Source organism: Scyliorhinus torazame, chromosome 26 (genome assembly GCF_047496885.1).
Source record: "Scyliorhinus torazame isolate Kashiwa2021f chromosome 26, sScyTor2.1, whole genome shotgun sequence".
NCBI lineage: Eukaryota > Metazoa > Chordata > Chondrichthyes > Carcharhiniformes > Scyliorhinidae > Scyliorhinus > Scyliorhinus torazame.
Genome location: NC_092732.1, coordinates 39,772,541 through 39,790,999, shown reverse-complemented (window position 1 = coordinate 39,790,999; position 18,459 = coordinate 39,772,541). Strand labels below are relative to the sequence as shown.

The window sequence follows — 18,459 nt, the reverse complement described above, 5'->3', positions numbered from 1 at the left end:
AGTGTGGGGCGCAGGGACGGTACGGTGTCGGGCGCATGGACGGTAAGGTGTGAGGCGCAGGGACGGTACGGTGTGGGGCGCAGGGACGGTACGGTGTGGGGCGCAGGGACGGTACGGTCCGGGGCGCAGGGACGGTACGGTTCTGGGCGCAGGGACGGTACGGTTCTGGGCGCGGGGGCGGTACGGTGCGGGGCGCGGGGACGGTACGGTGCGGGGCGCGGGGACGGTACAGTGCGGGGCGCGGGGACGGTACGGTACGGGCCACGGGGACGGTACGGTGCGGGGTGCAGGGACGGTACGGTGCGGGGGGACGGTACGGTGCGGGGCACGGGGACGGTACGGTGCGGGGCGCGGGGACCGTGCGGCGGGTTGCAAGCGAGGGGACGAGCATTGGGTCAGGGATAAGGACCAAATGAGGGGTCGGGGCGAGGGACCAAACGAAGGGTCGGGTTGAAAGTGCCAGCGACCGGTGCGAGAGCACAGGGGACAGAGAGGGTGAGGGACCAAAAGCGCAATATTACGATCCAGGACCAGACCCCAACAGTGGGTGGGAATACTGTTGTCATGGGAGTGCCCCTTTAAGAAATGTGTTTGTCTTATCACACGGCTTCAGTGATGTCACTGTGTGGGTGGAGCATGGCTGTGGCTGTGGGTTTTATTTTCGCTTTGAGTTTGGAGCTGGTTTGAACTGCGCAGGTTGAAAGAAGTGACTCTCTACCTTCATTTTAAATGCTGGTTCCAGACGGCTTGGTAACTTAAAGAGAGAATTGCTTTCTGGAAAGAATTCAAACCTGCTGTTTGAAAAGGGGAACCGAGTATCAATAACAAGACTTATAGCAGTGAGAGTGCCGTGTGCTGGGCCACGCCTTCAAAAAGGGGTTTCTGGTTTTACTTTGATTTTGTTATTGAATTGGAACAGTTAAGGGGGAATTCATTAAGGGTTATACATAGACTATTGTAGCTGTGCGGGGTCTTTATGGTTGTAGTTGATAATAATTCTTACTGTGTGATTATACAAATGTTAACAAAACTCGGAGAATGAAGCTGGTTTTTTGATTTAAAGCACCTACGGCCTCTGAAAGGCAGGATCTTGTGCTCATCGTAACCAAAATGAACAAACAGAAATTCCATTATTTTAGAAGACTGTGACAAATGGATTCCTCCCTCAGGAGTGACTTCCCCCAAAATAGGGGTACGGTAGATTAAAACAAACTTTATTACTTACACACTATTAGAACATCTTTAACATCACAATTACCCCATCAACAATGTTAATCAATAGTAACACAATAACCCTGAACTGCCACCTTTAGTCCCAATCAACAGAGAAAAAAATATATATCTATAGCTCTCCATCCACTGTTAAATACAGTTAGCACTCAGGAATACCCGCTGTACAGAGAACAATCCTGTGTCACTGCTCTAAACAAAAGGCCTGACTCCTGTCAGAACCAAGCAGAAATTCTGGCTCTATTTCTTCAGTAGCTGCTTCTCAGCTTCTTTCAGCTCACGTTACTCTCAGACAAGTCTGCCTTGCTTTAAAGACCGTTCGGCTCTTTAACTGAACCGCTGAGGAGAAAACCGTTTACTTCTGTTCACAGCTTCATCGAGAACTCAACTGACCTGCTTTCTGCAAAATGATTTATCTCCAGCCAGTAACAACAAGCTGAAATCTAACTAATTCCACAAGGAACCCCCCTTAATTCAAACAAAACTGCATTCAGCCAAGCTTTTTACGAATTGTAATTGCCATGGCTCCCAGAACTTTTTAAAGGATTTCTTTTAAAACATGACCGCAGCAGTCACACACACTCTAACCAAGGCGTATAACGCTTGCTGAATCGAATAACGGAGCGAGGGGGCTGAGGGCGAGCGAGGGGGGGAGGCACAGAGCCGGCCCGCGTGTGGGGGAGCACGCGAGAGGGGGTGGAGGGCGGCCGGCAGAGGGGGCCGTCGACAGAGGGGGCGGACAGCGGGGCGCGGGGGGAGACGGGGCGAGGGGAGACGGGGCGAGGCGGGGCGAGGGGGAGGCGGGGCGAGGGGGAGGCGGGGCGAGGGGGAGGCGGGGCGAGGGGGAGGCGGGGCGAGGGGGAGGCGGGGCGAGGGGGAGGCGGGGCGAGGGGGAGGCGGGGCGAGGGGGAGGCGGGGCGAGGGGGAGGCGGGGCGAGGGGGAGGCGGGGCGAGGGGGAGGCGGGGCGAGGGGGAGGCGGGGCGAGGGGGAGGCGGGGCGAGGGGGAGGCGGGGCGAGGGGGAGGCGGGGCGAGGGGGAGGCGGGGCGAGGGGGAGGCGGGGCGAGGGGGAGGCGGGGCGAGGGGGAGGCGGGGCGAGGGGGAGGCGGGGCGAGGGGGAGGCGGGGCGAGGGGGAGGCGGGGCGAGGGGGAGGCGGGGCGAGGGGGAGGCGGGGCGAGGGGGAGGCGGGGCGAGGGGGAGGCGGGGCGAGGGGGAGGCGGGGCGAGGGGGAGGCGGGGCGAGGGGGAGGCGGGGCGAGGGGGAGGCGGGGCGAGGGGGAGGCGGGGCGAGGGGGAGGCGGGGCGAGGGGGAGGCGGGGCGAGGGGGAGGCGGGGCGAGGGGGAGGCGGGGCGAGGGGGAGGCGGGGCGAGGGGGAGGCGGGGCGAGGGGGAGGCGGGGCGAGGGGGAGGCGGGGCGAGGGGGAGGCGGGGCGAGGGGGAGGCGGGGCGAGGGGGAGGCGGGGCGAGGGGGAGGCGGGGCGAGGGGGAGGCGGGGCGAGGGGGAGGCGGGGCGAGGGGGAGGCGGGGCGAGGGGGAGGCGGGGCGAGGGGGAGGCGGGGCGAGGGGGAGGCGGGGCGAGGGGGAGGCGGGGCGAGGGGGAGGCGGGGCGAGGGGGAGGCGGGGCGAGGGGGAGGCGGGGCGAGGGGGAGGCGGGGCGAGGGGGAGGCGGGGCGAGGGGGAGGCGGGGCGAGGGGGAGGCGGGGCGAGGGGGAGGCGGGGCGAGGGGGAGGCGGGGCGAGGGGGAGGCGGGGCGAGGGGGAGGCGGGGCGAGGGGGAGGCGGGGCGAGGGGGAGGCGGGGCGAGGGGGAGGCGGGGCGAGGGGGAGGCGGGGCGAGGGGGAGGCGGGGCGAGGGGGAGGCGGGGCGAGGGGGAGGCGGGGCGAGGGGGAGGCGGGGCGAGGGGGAGGCGGGGCCAGGGGGAGACGGGGCCAGGGGGAGACGGGGCCAGGGGGAGACGGGGCGAGGGGGAGACGGGGCGAGGGGGAAAGGGCGCGAGGGGGAAAGGGCGCGAGGGGGAAAGGGCGCGAGGGGGAAAGGGCGCGAGGGGGAAAGGGCGCGAGGGGGAAAGGGCGCGAGGGGGAAAGGGCGCGAGGGGGAAAGGGCGCGAGGGGGAAAGGGCGCGAGGGGGAAAGGGCGCGAGGGGGAAAGGGCGCGAGGGGGAAAGGGCGCGAGGGGGAAAGGGCGCGAGGGGGAAAGGGCGCGAGGGGGAAAGGACGCGAGGGGGAAAGGGCGCGAGGGGGAAAGGGCGCAAGGGGGAAAGGGCGCATGGACTGTATGGTGCGGGGCGCAGTGACGGTACGGTGCGGGGCGTAGGGACGGTACGGTGCGGGGCGTAGGGACGGTACGGTGCGGGGCGTAGGGACGGTACGGTGCGGCGCGCAGGGACGGTACGGTGTGGGGAGCAGGGACGGAACGGTGTGGGGCGCAGGGACGGGCACGGTGTGGGGAGCAGGGACGGTACGGTGTGGGGCGCAGGGACGGTACGGTGTGGGGCGCGGGGACGGTACAGTGTGGGGCGCAGGGACGGTACAGTGTGGGGTGCAGGGACGGGTACGGTGTGGGGCGCAGGGACGGGACGGTGTGGGGCGCAGGGACGGGACGGTGTGGGGAGCAGGGACGGCACGGTGTGGGGCGCAGGGACGGGCACGGTGTGGGGCGCAGGGACGGGTACGGTGTGGGGCGCAGGGACGGGTACGGTGTGGGGCGCAGGGACGGTACGGTGTGGGGCGCAGGGACGGTACGGTGTGGGGGTCAGGGACGGTACAGTGTGGGACGCAGGGACGTTAGAGTGTGGGACGCAGGGACGTTAGAGTGTGGGACGCAGGGACGTTAGAGCGTGGGACGCAGGGACGGTACGGTGTAGGGTGCAGGGACAGTACAGTGTGGGAGCAGGGGTGGTACGGTGTGGGGCACAGGGACGGTACAGTGTGGGGTGCAGGGACGGTAGAGTGTGGGGCGCAGGGACGGTACGGTGTGGGGCGCAGGGACGGTGCGGTGTGGGGAGCAGGGACGGTACGGTGTGAGGCGCAGGGACGGTACGGTGTTTGGCGCAGGGACGGTACGGTCCGGGGCGCAGGGACGGTACGGTTCTGGGCGCAGGGACGGTACGGTTCTGGGCGCAGGGACGGTACGGTGCGGGGCGCAGGGACGGTACGGTGCGGGGCGCAGGGACGGTACGGTGCGGGGCGCAGGGACGGTACGGTGCGGGGCGCAGGGACGGTACTGTGCGGGGCGCAGGGACGGTACTGTGCGGGGCGCAGGGACGGTACGGTGCGGGGCGCAGGGACGGTACTGTGCGGGGTGCAGGGACGGTACGGTGCTGGGCGCAGGGACGGTAGAGTGCGGGGCGCAGGGACGGTAGAGTGCGGAGCGCAGGGACGGTAAAGTGTGGAGCGCAGGGACGGTACCGTGTGGGGCGCAGGGACGGTACGGTGAGGGGGGCACGGACTGTACGGTGTGGGGCGCAGGGACGGTACAGTGTGGGGCGCAGGGACGGTACGGTGTCGGGCGCATGGACGGTAAGGTGTGGGGCGCAGGGACGGTACGGTGTGGGGCGCAGGGACGGTACGGTGTGGGGAGCAGGGACGGTACGGTGTGGGGCGCAGGCACGGGTACGGTGTGGGGCGCAGGGATGGTACGGTGTGGGGCGCAGGGACGGTACGGTGTGGGGCGCAGGGACGGTACGGTGTGGGGCGCAGGGACGGTACGGGGCACGGGGACGGTACAGTGTGGGGCGCGGGGACGGTACAGTCTGCGGCGCGGGGGCGGTACAGTGTGGAGCGCAGGAACGGTACAGTGTGGGGCGAGGGGACGGTACAGTGTGGGGCGCGGGGACCGTGCGGCGGGTTGCAAGCGAGGGGACGAGCATTGGGTCAGGGATAAGGACCAAATGAGGGGTCGGGGCGAGGGACCAAACGAAGGGTCGGGTTGAAAGTGCCAGCGACCGGTGCGAGAGCACAGGGGACAGAGAGGGTGAGGGACCAAAAGCGCAATATTACGATCCAGGACCAGACCCCAACAGTGGGTGGGAATACTGTTGTCATGGGAGTGCCCCTTTAAGAAATGTGTTTGTCTTATCACACGGCTTCAGTGATGTCACTGTGTGGGTGGAGCAGGGCTGTGGCTCTGGGTTTTATTTTCGCTTTGAGTTTGGAGCTGGTTTGAACTGCGCAGGTTGAAAGAAGTGTCTCTCTACCTTCATTTTAAATGCTGGTTCCAGACGGCTTGGTAACTTAAAGAGAGAATTGCTTTCTGGAAAGAATTCAAACCTGCTGTTTGAAAAGGGGAACCGAGTATCAATAACAAGACTTATAGCAGTGAGAGTGCCGTGTGCTGGGCCACGCCTTCAAAAAGGGGTTTCTGGTTTTACTTTGATTTTGTTATTGAATTGGAACAGTTAAGGGGGAATTCATTAAGGGTTATACATAGACTATTGTAGCTGTGCGGGGTCTTTATGGTTGTAGTTGATAATAATTCTTACTGTGTGATTATACAAATGTTAACAAAACTCGGAGAATGAAGCTGGTTTTTTGATTTAAAGCACCTACGGCCTCTGAAAGGCAGGATCTTGTGCTCATCGTAACCAAAATGAACAAACAGAAATTCCATTATTTTAGAAGACTGTGACAAATGGATTCCTCCCTCAGGAGTGACTTCCCCCAAAATAGGGGTACGGTAGATTAAAACAAACTTTATTACTTACACACTATTAGAACATCTTTAACATCACAATTACCCCATCAACAATGTTAATCAATAGTAACACAATAACCCTGAACTGCCATCTTTAGTCCCAATCAACAGAGAAAAAAATATATATCTATAGCTCTCCATCCACTGTTAAATACAGTTAGCACTCAGGAATACCCGCTGTACAGAGAACAATCCTGTGTCACTGCTCTAAACAAAAGACCTGACTCCTGTCAGAACCAAGCAGAAATTCTGGCTCTATTTCTTCAGTAGCTGCTTCTCAGCTTCTTTCAGCTCACGTTACTCTCAGACAAGTCTGCCTTGCTTTAAAGACCGTTCGGCTCTTTAACTGAACCGCTGAGGAGAAAACCGTTTACTTCTGTTCACAGCTTCATCGAGAACTCAACTGACCTGCTTTCTGCAAAATGATTTACCTCCAGCCAGTAACAACAAGCTGAAATCTAACTAATTCCACAAGGAACCCCCCTTAATTCAAACAAAACTGCATTCAGCCAAGCTTTTTACGAATTGTAATTGCCATGGCTCCCAGAACTTTTTAAAGGATTTCTTTTAAAACATGACCGCAGCAGTCACACACACTCTAACCAAGGCGTATAACGCTTGCTGAATCGAATAACGGAGCGAGGGGGCTGAGGGCGAGCGAGGGGGGGAGGCACAGAGCCGGCCCGCGTGTGGGGGAGCACGCGAGAGGGGGTGGAGGGCGGCCGGCAGAGGGGCGCGGGGGGAGACGAGGCGAGGGGGAGAGGGGGCGAGGGGGAGAGGGGGAGAGGGGGAGGCGGGGCGAGGGGGCGAGGGGGCGAGGGGAGAGGGGGAGAGGGGGCGAGGGGGAGAGGGGGTGAGGGGGAGAGGGGGCGAGGGGGCGAGGGGGCGAGGGGGAGAGGGGGAGAGGGGGCGAGGGGGAGAGGGGGAGAGGGGGAGAGGGGGCGAGGGGGCGAGGGGGCGAGGGGGAGAGGGGGCGAGGGGGCGAGGGGGAGAGGGGGCGAGGGGGAGAGGGGGAGAGGGGGAGAGGGGGCGAGGGGGAGAGGGGGCGAGGGGGCGAGGGGGCGAGGGGGAGAGGGGGCGAGGGGGAGAGGGGGCGAGGGGGAGAGGGGGCGAGGGGGCGAGGGGGAGAGGGGGCGAGGGGGAGAGGGGGCGAGGGGGAGAGGGGGCGAGGGGGAGAGGGGGCGAGGGGGAGAGGGGGAGAGGGGGCGAGGGGGCGAGGGGGCGAGGGGGAGAGGGGGCGAGGGGGAGAGGGGGAGAGGGGGCGAGGGGGAGAGGGGGCGAGGGGGCGAGGGGGCGAGGGGGCGAGGGGGAGAGGGGGAGAGGGGGAGAGGGGGAGAGGGGGAGAGGGGGCGAGGGGGAGAGGGGGAGAGGGGGCGAGGGGGAGAGGGGGCGAGGGGGAGAGGGGGCGAGGGGGAGAGGGGGCGAGGGGGAGAGGGGGAGAGGGGGCGAGGGGGCGAGGGGGCGAGGGGGCGAGGGGGCGAGGGGGGGACGGGGCGAGGGGGGGACGGGGCGAGGGGGAGACGGGGCGAGGGGGAGACGGGGCGAGGGGGAGACGGGGCGAGGGGGAGACGGGGCGAGGGGGAGACGGGGCGAGGGGGAGACGGGGCGAGGGGGAGACGGGGCGAGGGGGAGACGGGGCGAGGGGGAGACGGGGCGAGGGGGAGACGGGGCGAGGGGGAGACGGGGCGAGGGGGAGACGGGGCGAGGGGGAGACGGGGCGAGGGGGATAGGGCGCGAGGGGGATAGGGCGCGAGGGGGATAGGGCGCGAGGGGGATAGGGCGCGAGGGGGATAGGGCGCGAGGGGGATAGGGCGCGAGGGGGATAGGGGGAGAGGGGGCGAGGGGGAGAGGGGGCGAGGGGGAGACGGGGCGAGGGGGAGACGGGGCGAGGGGGAGACGGGGCGAGGGGGAGACGGGGCGAGGGGGAGACGGGGCGAGGGGGAGACGGGGCGAGGGGGAGACGGGGCGAGGGGGAGACGGGGCGAGGGGGAGACGGGGCGAGGGGGAGACGGGGCGAGGGGGAGACGGGGCGAGGGGGAGACGGGGCGAGGGGGAGACGGGGCGAGGGGGAGACGGGGCGAGGGGGAGACGGGGCGAGGGGGAGACGGGGCGAGGGGGAGACGGGGCGAGGGGGAGACGGGGCGAGGGGGAGACGGGGCGAGGGGGAGACGGGGCGAGGGGGAGACGGGGCGAGGGGGAGACGGGGCGAGGGGGAGACGGGGCGAGGGGGAGACGGGGCGAGGGGGAGACGGGGCGAGGGGGAGACGGGGCGAGGGGGAGACGGGGCGAGGGGGAGACGGGGCGAGGGGGAGACGGGGCGAGGGGGAGACGGGGCGAGGGGGAGACGGGGCGAGGGGGAGACGGGGCGAGGGGGAGACGGGGCGAGGGGGAGACGGGGCGAGGGGGAGACGGGGCGAGGGGGAGACGGGGCGAGGGGGAGACGGGGCGAGGGGGAGACGGGGCGAGGGGGAGACGGGGCGAGGGGGAGACGGGGCGAGGGGGAGACGGGGCGAGGGGGAGACGGGGCGAGGGGGAGACGGGGCGAGGGGGAGACGGGGCGAGGGGGAGACGGGGCGAGGGGGAGACGGGGCGAGGGGGAGACGGGGCGAGGGGGAGACGGGGCGAGGGGGAGACGGGGCGAGGGGGAGACGGGGCGAGGGGGAGACGGGGCGAGGGGGAGACGGGGCGAGGGGGAGACGGGGCGAGGGGGAGACGGGGCGAGGGGGAGGGCGGGGCGAGAGCGGGGGCGGGCGAGAGCGGGGGCGGGCGAGAGCGGGGGCGGGCGAGAGCGGGGGCGGGCGAGAGCGGGGGCGGGCGAGAGCGGGGGCGGGCGAGAGCGGGGGCGGGCGAGAGCGGGGGCGGGCGAGAGCGGGGGCGGGCGAGAGCGGGGGCGGGCGAGAGCGGGGGCGGGCGAGAGCGGGGGCGGGCGAGAGCGGGGGCGGGCGAGAGCGGGGGCGGGCGAGAGCGGGGGCGGGCGAGAGCGGGGGCGGGCGAGAGCGGGGGCGGGCGAGAGCGGGGGCGGGCGAGAGCGGGGGCGGGCGAGAGCGGGGGCGGGCGAGAGCGGGGGCGGGCGAGAGCGGGGGCGGGCGAGAGCGGGGGCGGGCGAGAGCGGGGGCGGGCGAGAGCGCGGGCGGGCGAGAGCGCGGGCGGGCGAGAGCGCGGGCGGGCGAGAGCGCGGGCGGGCGAGAGCGCGGGCGGGCGAGAGCGCGGGCGGGCGAGAGAGCGGGCGGGCGAGAGAGCGGGCGGGCGAGAGAGCGGGCGGGCGGGCGAGAGCGGGCGGGCGACTGAGCCAGAGAGCGGGCGGGCGAGAGAGCGGGCGGGCGAGAGAGGGAGAGAGCGTGGGTGGGCGAGCGAGCCGGTGGCGAGGAGAGAAGGTGGGCAGGTGAGAGAGGGAGTGATCGCAAGCGGGCGAGAGAGCGGGCGGGCGAGGGAGGGAGAGCGGGCGCTGAAGAGAGGGAGAGAGCCGCAGGCGGGCTAGATTGGGAGAGCGCGCAGGTGGGCGAGTGAGGGCGAGAGTGCAGGCGGGCGAGAGAGGGCAAGAGAGCAGGCGGGCGAGAGAGGACGAGAGAGGGAGCGCAGGCGGGCGAGAGAGGACGAGAGAGGGAGCGCAGGCGGACGAGAGAGGGAGCGCAGGCGGACGAGAGAGGGAGCGCAGGCGGACGAGAGAGGTAGAGAGCGCAGGTGGGCGAGAGAGCGAGGGAGCCGCAGGCGGGCGAGAGAGGGAGAGAGAGGGAGAGAGAGGGAGAGAGCACAGGCGGGCGAGAGAGCGAGGGAGCCGCAGGCGGACGAGAGAGGGAGAGAGCGCAGGCGGACGAGAGAGGGAGAGAGCGCAGGCGGGCGAGAGAGGGAGAGAGCGCAGGCGGGCGAGAGAGGGAGAGAGTGCAGGCGGGCGAGAGAGGGAGAGAGCGCAGGCGGACGAGAGAGGTAGAGCGCGCCGGTGGGCGAGAGAGGGAGAGCGCAGGCGGACAAGAGAGGGAGAGCGCGCCGGTGGACGAGAGAGGGAGAGAGCCGTAGGCAGGCGAGAGCGCAGGCGGGCGAGAGAGGACGAGAGAGGGAGAGAGCGCAGGCGGGCGAGAGAGCGAGGGAGCCGCAGGCGGGCGAGAGAGGGAGAGAGCGCAGGCTGGCGAGAGAGGCGAGAGAGGCGAGAGCGCAGGCGGGCGAGAGAGGGAGAGCGCAGGCGGGCGAGAGAGGCGAGAGCGCAGGCGGGCGAGAGAGGGAGAGAGCGCAGGCGGGCGAGAGAGCGAGGGAGCCGTAGGCAGGCGAGAGAGGCGAGAGCGCAGGCGGGCGAGAGAGGGAGAGCGCAGGCGGGCGAGAGAGCGAGGGAGCCGTAGGCAGGCGAGAGAGGCGAGAGCGCAGGCGGGCGAGAGAGGGAGAGCGCAGGCGGGCGAGAGAGGGAGAGCGCAGGCGGGCGAGAGAGGCGAGAGCGCAGGCGGGCGAGAGAGGACGAGAGAGGGAGAGAGCGCAGGCAGGCGAGAGAGCGAGGGAGCCGCAGGCGGGCGAGAGAGGACGAGAGAGGGAGAGAGCCGTAGGCAGGCGAGAGAGGCGAGAGCGCAGGCGGGCGAGAGAGGACGAGAGAGGGAGAGAGCGCAGGCGGGCGAGAGAGCGAGGGAGCCGCAGGCGGGCGAGAGAGCGAGGGAGCCGCAGGCGGGCGAGAGAGCGAGGGAGCCGCAGGCGGGCGAGAGAGGGAGAGAGTGCAGGCGGGCGAGAGAGGGAGAGAGCGCAGGCGGGCGAGAGAGGGAGAGAGCGCAGGCGGGCGAGAGAGGGAGAGCGCGGCGGTGGGCGAGAGAGGGAGAGAGCCGTAGGCAGGCGAGAGAGGCGAGAGCGCAGGCGGGCGAGAGAGGACAAGAGAGGGAGAGAGCGCAGGCGGGCGAGAGAGGACGAGAGGGAGAGCGCGCAGGCGGGCGAGAGAGGGGGAAGAGTGCAGGCGGGCGAGAGAGGGAGACAGCGCAGGCGGACGAGAGAGGGAGAGAGCGCAGGCGGGCGAGAGAGGGAGACAGCGCAGGCGGGCGAGAGAGGGAGACAGCGCAGGCGGGCGAGAGAGGGAGACAGCGCAGGCGGACGAGAGTGGGAGAGAGCGCAGGCGGGCGAGAGAGGGGGAGAGCGCAGGCGGGCGAGAGAGGGAGAACGGGCGGATTGTAAAAAAAAAAAAAAATAGGTGATCAATAGTTTTGCAAAAAGTAGCTAAAATGGTAAACAGGAGGACACAGGGCAGTGGGGGCGATGAAGAATGAATAATGTCATTAGCTGAAGCACAAACACTACACTGTACAATCGAATTGCGGGACGAGTGTGAGCTGTGATATTGATGTGCAGGAGGAGCGGGGAAGGAGCTGCTGCGAGTCCGAAATGTAGGATTCCATTGGGAGCAGCCCAGCTGTCAGAGGGAACTTTCCCAGATTGAATCAACGCTCAGCCAGCCAACACAATCACCCAAAAGACCTCCCCCGACTTTCGCACCATCCCAAATCTAAGAGCTGGCCGGATTGGCTAACCCTGTACTTGGATGTAGCCACAATGACACGGTTTGTTTAAGTCTGGATAGAAGGCAGAATAACCCGGGTTAAAAAACAGTAGCCAGCTTATCACAAAACATTAGTGCATCTCTGATAAGAATAGATTCATTTTTGCATACTTTCAACTGTAAAAGCTCACTCGTCTCAAATGAAAAGCCGTACCCGCGCTCTGTGACGACGGAAAGCAGCGTGGAGCAGCTGCCTGTTTCGCGCAGATAAGGGGCCCTGGGATAAACGCTCAGGGGACACCGAGTTTAACCTGGAACCCCAGGGCACTGTTCTGGGTCAGAGGTCTCCCCCAGTTCAGTGGTGGCGGCCTCCAGGCCACAGGACTCGCACGGTGCAAAAAAACCAAGACCTCTTGAACGCAGCACAGCCGTTTCGGGAACTGGTTCCCAGGAATCAAACGCGGCAGAGCCCAACGGAAAGGGGGGAAATCAGGAAGGGAATTCGCTCCGCCAGCTGTCACTGTGCACTGAACACGAGGGTATGGACTCGCGCTGGACAAACACTGCTCGAATCCGCTGACGCACCTTGCCGGGTAGCTTCGGAAGTGAATCGATACTGAGCCATAGAGACGCGAGACACTCCAGCTTCCATTCCCAGACTCTGCCGCTCTGGCATTGTCCGAGAGAATGTCGTAAACCTAACGTTTTTAAAACTAATTGACGGGGTGTGGGGGGGCCAGCGTTCGCTGCCCCCGGGAAGGTGAGCCCCCCCTCCTTGAGCGGCGGCAGTCCCGCGCAGTGTGCGGTACACCCACATGCCGTTCGGGAGGGCGTTCCGGGAGATTTTGACCCAGCGGCGGTGAAGGATGGGCCGATAGCCGTTTCCAGCGGCAGGGTGGCGAGTGGCTCGGAGGGCAACGGCCAGCCGGTGGTCTTCCCCCGTGTCCCTGCCTTTTCGGTGAGCTCCAAGTAGCCAATAACAAGGGAAAATGCTTTCACGAGCTTCGTGTGGGCAGGGAAGGCCCCGAGGGTAAGGAGGGGGTTCCTACAACGTAGCAGAGACAGAGGGGGACTGGCGTTGCCGAATTTGGGCGACTATTACTGGGCCGCCAATGTGGCGATGATCCGTAAATTGATGATAGAGGGAGAGGGAGCGGCGTGGAAAAGGCTGGAGATGGCGTCCTGCAAAGGAACGAGCTTAAAAGCGCTGGTGACGGCGCCGCTACTGCTCTCCCCGAAAAGGTTTACCACGAACCCAGTGGTGGCGGCAACATTAAGTATCTGGGGGCAATGGGGTATATGCAGGTGAGAGCGTTCACGAAACAACAGGTGAGGGAATTTCCGCTGCTCCCGACACAGGGGATCCAGGACAGGGTGCTTTCGGGGGTGTGGGTCGGGGAGGGTAAAGTGTCCGAGATATACCGGGAGATGAGAGAAGAGGGGGAGGAGCTGGTGGACGAACTGAAGGGAAACTGGGAAGAGGAGCTCGGGGAGGAGATTGAGGAGGGTTTGTGGGCTGATGCCCTAAGTAGGCTAAATTCCTCTTCCTCGTGTGCCAGGCTTAGCCTGGCCCAATTTAAGGTGCTGCATAGAGCACACATAACGGGAGCGAGGTTGAGCAAGTTCTTCGGAGTGGAGGACAAGTGTGGGAGGTGCGGGGGAAGCCCGGCGAACCACACACATATGTTTTGGTCGTGTCCGGCACTGGATGGGTATTGGAGGGGAGTGGCGGGAGTGATCTCGAAGGTGGTGAAGGTCCGGGTCAAACCAGGCTGGGGGTTAGCTATATTTGGGGTAGCGGATGAGCCGGGAGTGCAGGGGGCGAAAGAGGCCGATATTGTGGCCTTTGCGTCCCGAGTAGCCCGGCGTAGGATTTTACTCATGTGGAAGGAAGCGAAACCCCCCGGACTGGAGGCCTGGATAAACGATATGGCGGGGTTCATAAAACTGGAGCGGATGAAGTTTGCGCTGAGAGGATCGGCTCAAGGGTTCACCAGGCGGTGGCAACCGTTCCTCGACTACCTAGCGGAACGTTAGGGGGAAGATAGATAGCCAGCAGCAGCAGCCCGGGGGGGGGGGGTTAATTGTTTGTGTTCTAGATGGGGAGAGGAGGTGGGGGGAGCATTACTTTGTGTTATTTGGCTAGTTTATTATATTATTTAAACAATGTTATATAGCAGTTATTACGTTACAATTTTTGTTGATTTGTAAGGGGAAAAAATTGTGTTTGAAAACTTTAATAAAATATATATTTTTAAAAACCAAGGGAAAATGCTGGGAAAACTCAGCAGGTCTGACAGCAGCCGGGCAAGAGAGGAGCAGGATGAACGTTTCGAGGCCGTACGATTCTTCTTCGGAGCACGATTCAGATTTCCAGCCTCGGGTTCGATTCCCGCCTCGGGTCACTGTCTGTGTGGCGTTCTCCCCGTGTCTGCGTGGGTTTCCTCCCACAGTCCAAAGGTGTGCAGGGTTGGGTGGATTGGCCGAGATAAATTGCCTCTTAGTGTCCAGGGATGTGCAGGTTAGGTTGTGGGGTTAAGGGGGCTGGGTGGGGTGGGCAGGGGGGCAGAGCGCTCGTTCGAAGGGTCGGTGCGGAATCCATGGGCGGAATTGCCTCCTTCTGCACTGAAGCGATTCTGCCCCAAATAGCCGATATCTCAGATCGAGGCCCACTCAGGAATTACACAACTATTCACCGCAGAGCGGGACTAAGGGCCACCACTACCCCTGGGCATGATTCAATTTGTCACTGGGGCCTGCTGAGCATCTTCGACAGTGAAGAACCAAAACCATGGGGCGAGAGTAATATTAATAAATATCCTTTCTCTCCCATTACCTTGCCGTATGTCAGGCCAGGTGAAAAGGCAAAGGGAGGACAGTAACCCCTTGTGCACAGCAAGCGGCCGTCACGAACTGGGATCCGGGGGGGGGGGGGGGGGGGGGGGGGGGGGGATACGGATCTGCTGCCGCAGGTCCAGGAGGAAATGGAGGTCCGTCTCTCTCTCTCTCTCCCTCCGCCTCCGCCTCCGCCCCCCCCCCCCCGCCCCCCGAAGCAGAACGATAGCTGCTTTTGTACAACTGGAGTGCGTCCAATTGCTTCGCTGGAGTAAATGCGGGGTCCCAGGTGGGGGTTTGCTCGGCACTGGAATCGCCGTGCAGTCGGACAATGCTATAGGGCCCCGCGGCCCCCAGGATGAGAGAGGAAGGAACGGATACGAGCGGCTCAGATTCCCAAAACAAGATTATACGCCCCCACGGAATGCGCCCGTCTCAAGACAACGGTTCGGAGAGTTGCTGCGATTGACCGCGAGTTGGGCAAAGCCGCTGAGGGGAGAGTTAGATTGCAGCCGATGAACAGGGGACAACAAAATCAAAGTGGAAATGGATTACAATACGGGTAAATGCGAAATTGTCCATTCGGCAGGGAGGATTAAAGAAAAAAGATGGTCTAGACGGCGGGGGGAGATTGCAGAGTTCTGAGATTTGGAGGAATCTGGGTGTTATTACGATCCCGGACGAGCCCCCAACAGGGGACCGGATACTGGACAGAAGTCCCAATATTTGGTAAGACTGTGCGGAAAGGATTCCTCGCTCCTGGAGCGATTCCACACAAATTGGGGATACGGTGATTAAAACAATCTTTATTACCAACATTGGAGTGAAATAACTTTAACATCACACCAGAAAATAGTTTACTATTACCCCCTTAAACACTGCTAATCAACAGCGACACAATAGCCCATAATTGCCAACTTTATTCCCACTTAAATAACAAAAACATCTCGGCTCTCAATCCACTTTCAAATGCAGTTAGCACTCAGGAATACCTCTTTGGATACTCTACTTTTAGAAAGGGAGGTCTGCCTTAAAGACAAGACCGGACTCCTGTCAGAACCAAGCACAAACTCTGGCTGTGGTTCTTCAGAGGCTGCCTCTCAGCATGTTTCAGCCCCCCCTTCCAGCCCATTCGGAGCTGCTCGGGAAAAAAACGGCTAATCTATCCACAGACGTATGTTTTAACTGAACTGCGATGGTAGCAGATGCTTGACTTCTGCTCGCACCCCGATCTAAAACTCAACTCAATCTGCTCCTCTGCAAAATGCCTGAAAACGTAGCTCCTCACCATTAATTAGGCAGCACTGTAGCATAGTGGTTAGCACAGTTGCTTCACCGCTCCAGGATCCCAGGTTCAATTCCCAGCTGGGTCACTGTCTGTGCGGAGTCTGCACGTTCTCCCCGTGTGTGCGTGGGTTTCCTCCGGATGCTCCGGTTTCCTCTCTCAGTCCAAAGATGTGCGGGTTAGGTGGATTGGCCGTGATAAATTGCCCTTAGTGTCCGAAAAATGTAAAGTGGGGGTTACTGGGTTACAGGCTAGGGTAGATACATGGGCTTCAGTGGGGTGCTCTTTGTAAGGGCCGGTGCAGACTCGATGGGCCGAATGGCCTCCTTCTGCACTGTAAATTCTATGATTCTATGAATTACATCATCTTACCCACAATGTGTCGAATTAACTCACCGGGGAAAGCCCCTTAATCCAAACAACAATCCATTAGCCCAAGCTTTTACGATGCCTTAGTTGTTCCTCTGCCTCCCCAAAACCTTTTCAAACGAGGATTCTTTAAAAACACTCCTGCAGCAGTCAGACACACAATAACTCAGGATCTTAAGCCTTATTACACCGAATAACTATGATACAATCTATCTGAAATTGCGACAGTGTCCTTGGGCATGAATCACAAAAGGCTAGCATACTGGTACAGCAAGTTGGGACAGCGAATGGAAATGTCTCATTTATTGTGACGGGGAATTGATTAAAAAGTAGAGAGGTTATGACTGAGTTGTACAGAGAGTTGGAGAGACCATTTCTGGAGTACTGTGGACAGCGTCTATAGAATCCCACAGATACCGAAGAGCAGAAGGAGATCATTTGGTCCTTCACTCCGGCACCGATCGTCCAAAAGAGTACTCCATCAAGCCCACTCCCCGTTTCGGGAGTGATTCTCACAGTAACTTCATTGCAGTGTTACTGTAAGCCTACTCGCGACGATAAAGATTCTTATTATTCATCTATGAAGCTATGGATGTATCGGTGATCCTCTTCCAAAATTCTGGAATGGTTTCTGAAGATGTGACGCAGCAAATGTCACCACCACTACTTAGGGAGAGAAGGAGGGAGAGAGCGAGAAAACAGGGAACTAGAGGCCTGTTTTCAGGAGCAGGGAAAATGCTGGAATCTATTCTAAAGGAGATGATAAATGGTGGACTTGGATAATAATTAGCTGGGCGGCACAGGGGCGCAGGGGTTGGCACTGCTGCCTCAGGGCGCCAAGGAGGGCGGCATGGTGGCGCAGGGGTTAGCACTGCTGCCTCACGGCGCCGACGAGGGTGGCACGGTGGTGCAGTGGTTAGCACTGCTGCCTCACGCCGCCGAAGACCTGGGTTCGATCCCGGGTCACTGTCGGTGTGGGTCTCACCCCCACAGCCCAAAGTTGTGCAGGGTAGGGGGATTGGCCGTGCTAAATTGCCCCTTAATTTGGGAAAAAAAAATAATTGGCTACTCTAAATTTTTTTTTTGAAATGGATAATAATTATCGGATTGGGCAGAGTCAACATGGATTTATGAATGGGAAATCGTGTTCGACAATCCTGCTGAGGAGATTCTTTTTGTGAGGACGTCACGAAAGGAATCGATAAAGGAGAGTCGGTAGACGTGATATATTGGGATTTTCAGAAGGCTTCTGATAAAGTTCCCCACAAGAGGCTGGTTGGCAAAATTAGAGCACGTGGATTAGGAGGTTTTATACGGTCTTGGATTAAGAACTGGCTAACAGGCAGAAAACAGAGCAGGAATATACAGGTTATTCCCACGTTGGTGGTCTGTGACTGGTGAGGTACCGACCACAAGGATCTATACGTGGGCCCCAGCTGTTCACAAATACATCAACAATCATAAGAATCTTTCTTATTGTCACAAGTAGGCTTACATTAACACCGCAATGAAGTTACTGTGAAAATCCCCTAGTCGCCACATTCCGGCGCCTGTTCGGGTACACAGGAGAATTCAGAATGTCCAATTCACCTAACAGCACGTCTTTCGGGACTTGTGGGAGGAAACCGGAGCGCCCGGAGGAAACCCACGCAGACACGGGGAGAACGTGCAGACTCCGCACAGACAGTGACCCGAGCCGGGAATCGAACCCCGGACCCTGGCACTGTGAAGCCACAGTGCTAACCACTGTGCCACCGTACCGTGCTTTGGATTTCGGGACCATATACAACATTCCCAAGCTCGTGGATGACACAAGGCTGGGCGGGAATGTGTGCTGTGAGGAAGATAGGAAGCGGCTTCAAAGGGATTTGGGCAGACGTCATCGAATTTACAGTGCAGAAGGAGGCCATTCGGCCTATCGAGTCTGCACCGGCTCTTGGAAAGAGCGCCCTACCCAAGGTCCACACCTCCACCCTATCCCCATAACCCAGTAACCCCACCCAACACTAAGGGCAATTTTGGACACTAAGGGGCAATTTATCACGGCCAATCCACCTAACCTGCACATCTTTGGACTGTGGGAGGAAACCGGAGCACCCGGAGGAAACCCACGCACACACGGGGAGGACGTGCAGACTCCACACAGACAGTGACCCAAGCCGGAATCGAACCTGGGACCCTGGAGCTGTGAGGCAGTTGTGCTAACTAACCACTGTGCTGCCGTGCTGGCCCTTGGTGGGGATGGGCAAGAATATGGCAGGTGGAACACATTGAGGAAATTAAGCTTCCCACTTTGGCAAGGCGGCACACTGGTTAGCACTGCCGCTTCTCGATTCCGGCCTCGGGTGAGTGTGTGTGTGTGCGCACGCGCTCCCCCGTGTCTGCGTGGGTTTCCTCCGGGTGCTCCGGTCCCCTCCCACATTCCAAAGATGTGCGGGTTAGGTGGAGTGGCCGTGATCAATGCCCGTGGTTACGGGGGATAGCACGGGCAGAGTGTTCTTTCGGAGGGTCGGTGCAAAGGGGATGGGCTGAATGGCTTCCCACTGCACTGTCGGGATTTTAGGGACAGCTGTGCAGTGGTGGGAGATT

At 62.2% G+C, this 18,459-nt stretch overlaps 1 protein-coding gene across 1 annotated transcript in view; it reads right to left on the bottom strand.

The window, feature by feature from the left end:
• Positions 1-18,459, bottom strand: part of LOC140402993 (regulation of nuclear pre-mRNA domain-containing protein 2-like) — a 227,903-nt gene that overhangs the window by 74,191 nt on the left and 135,253 nt on the right.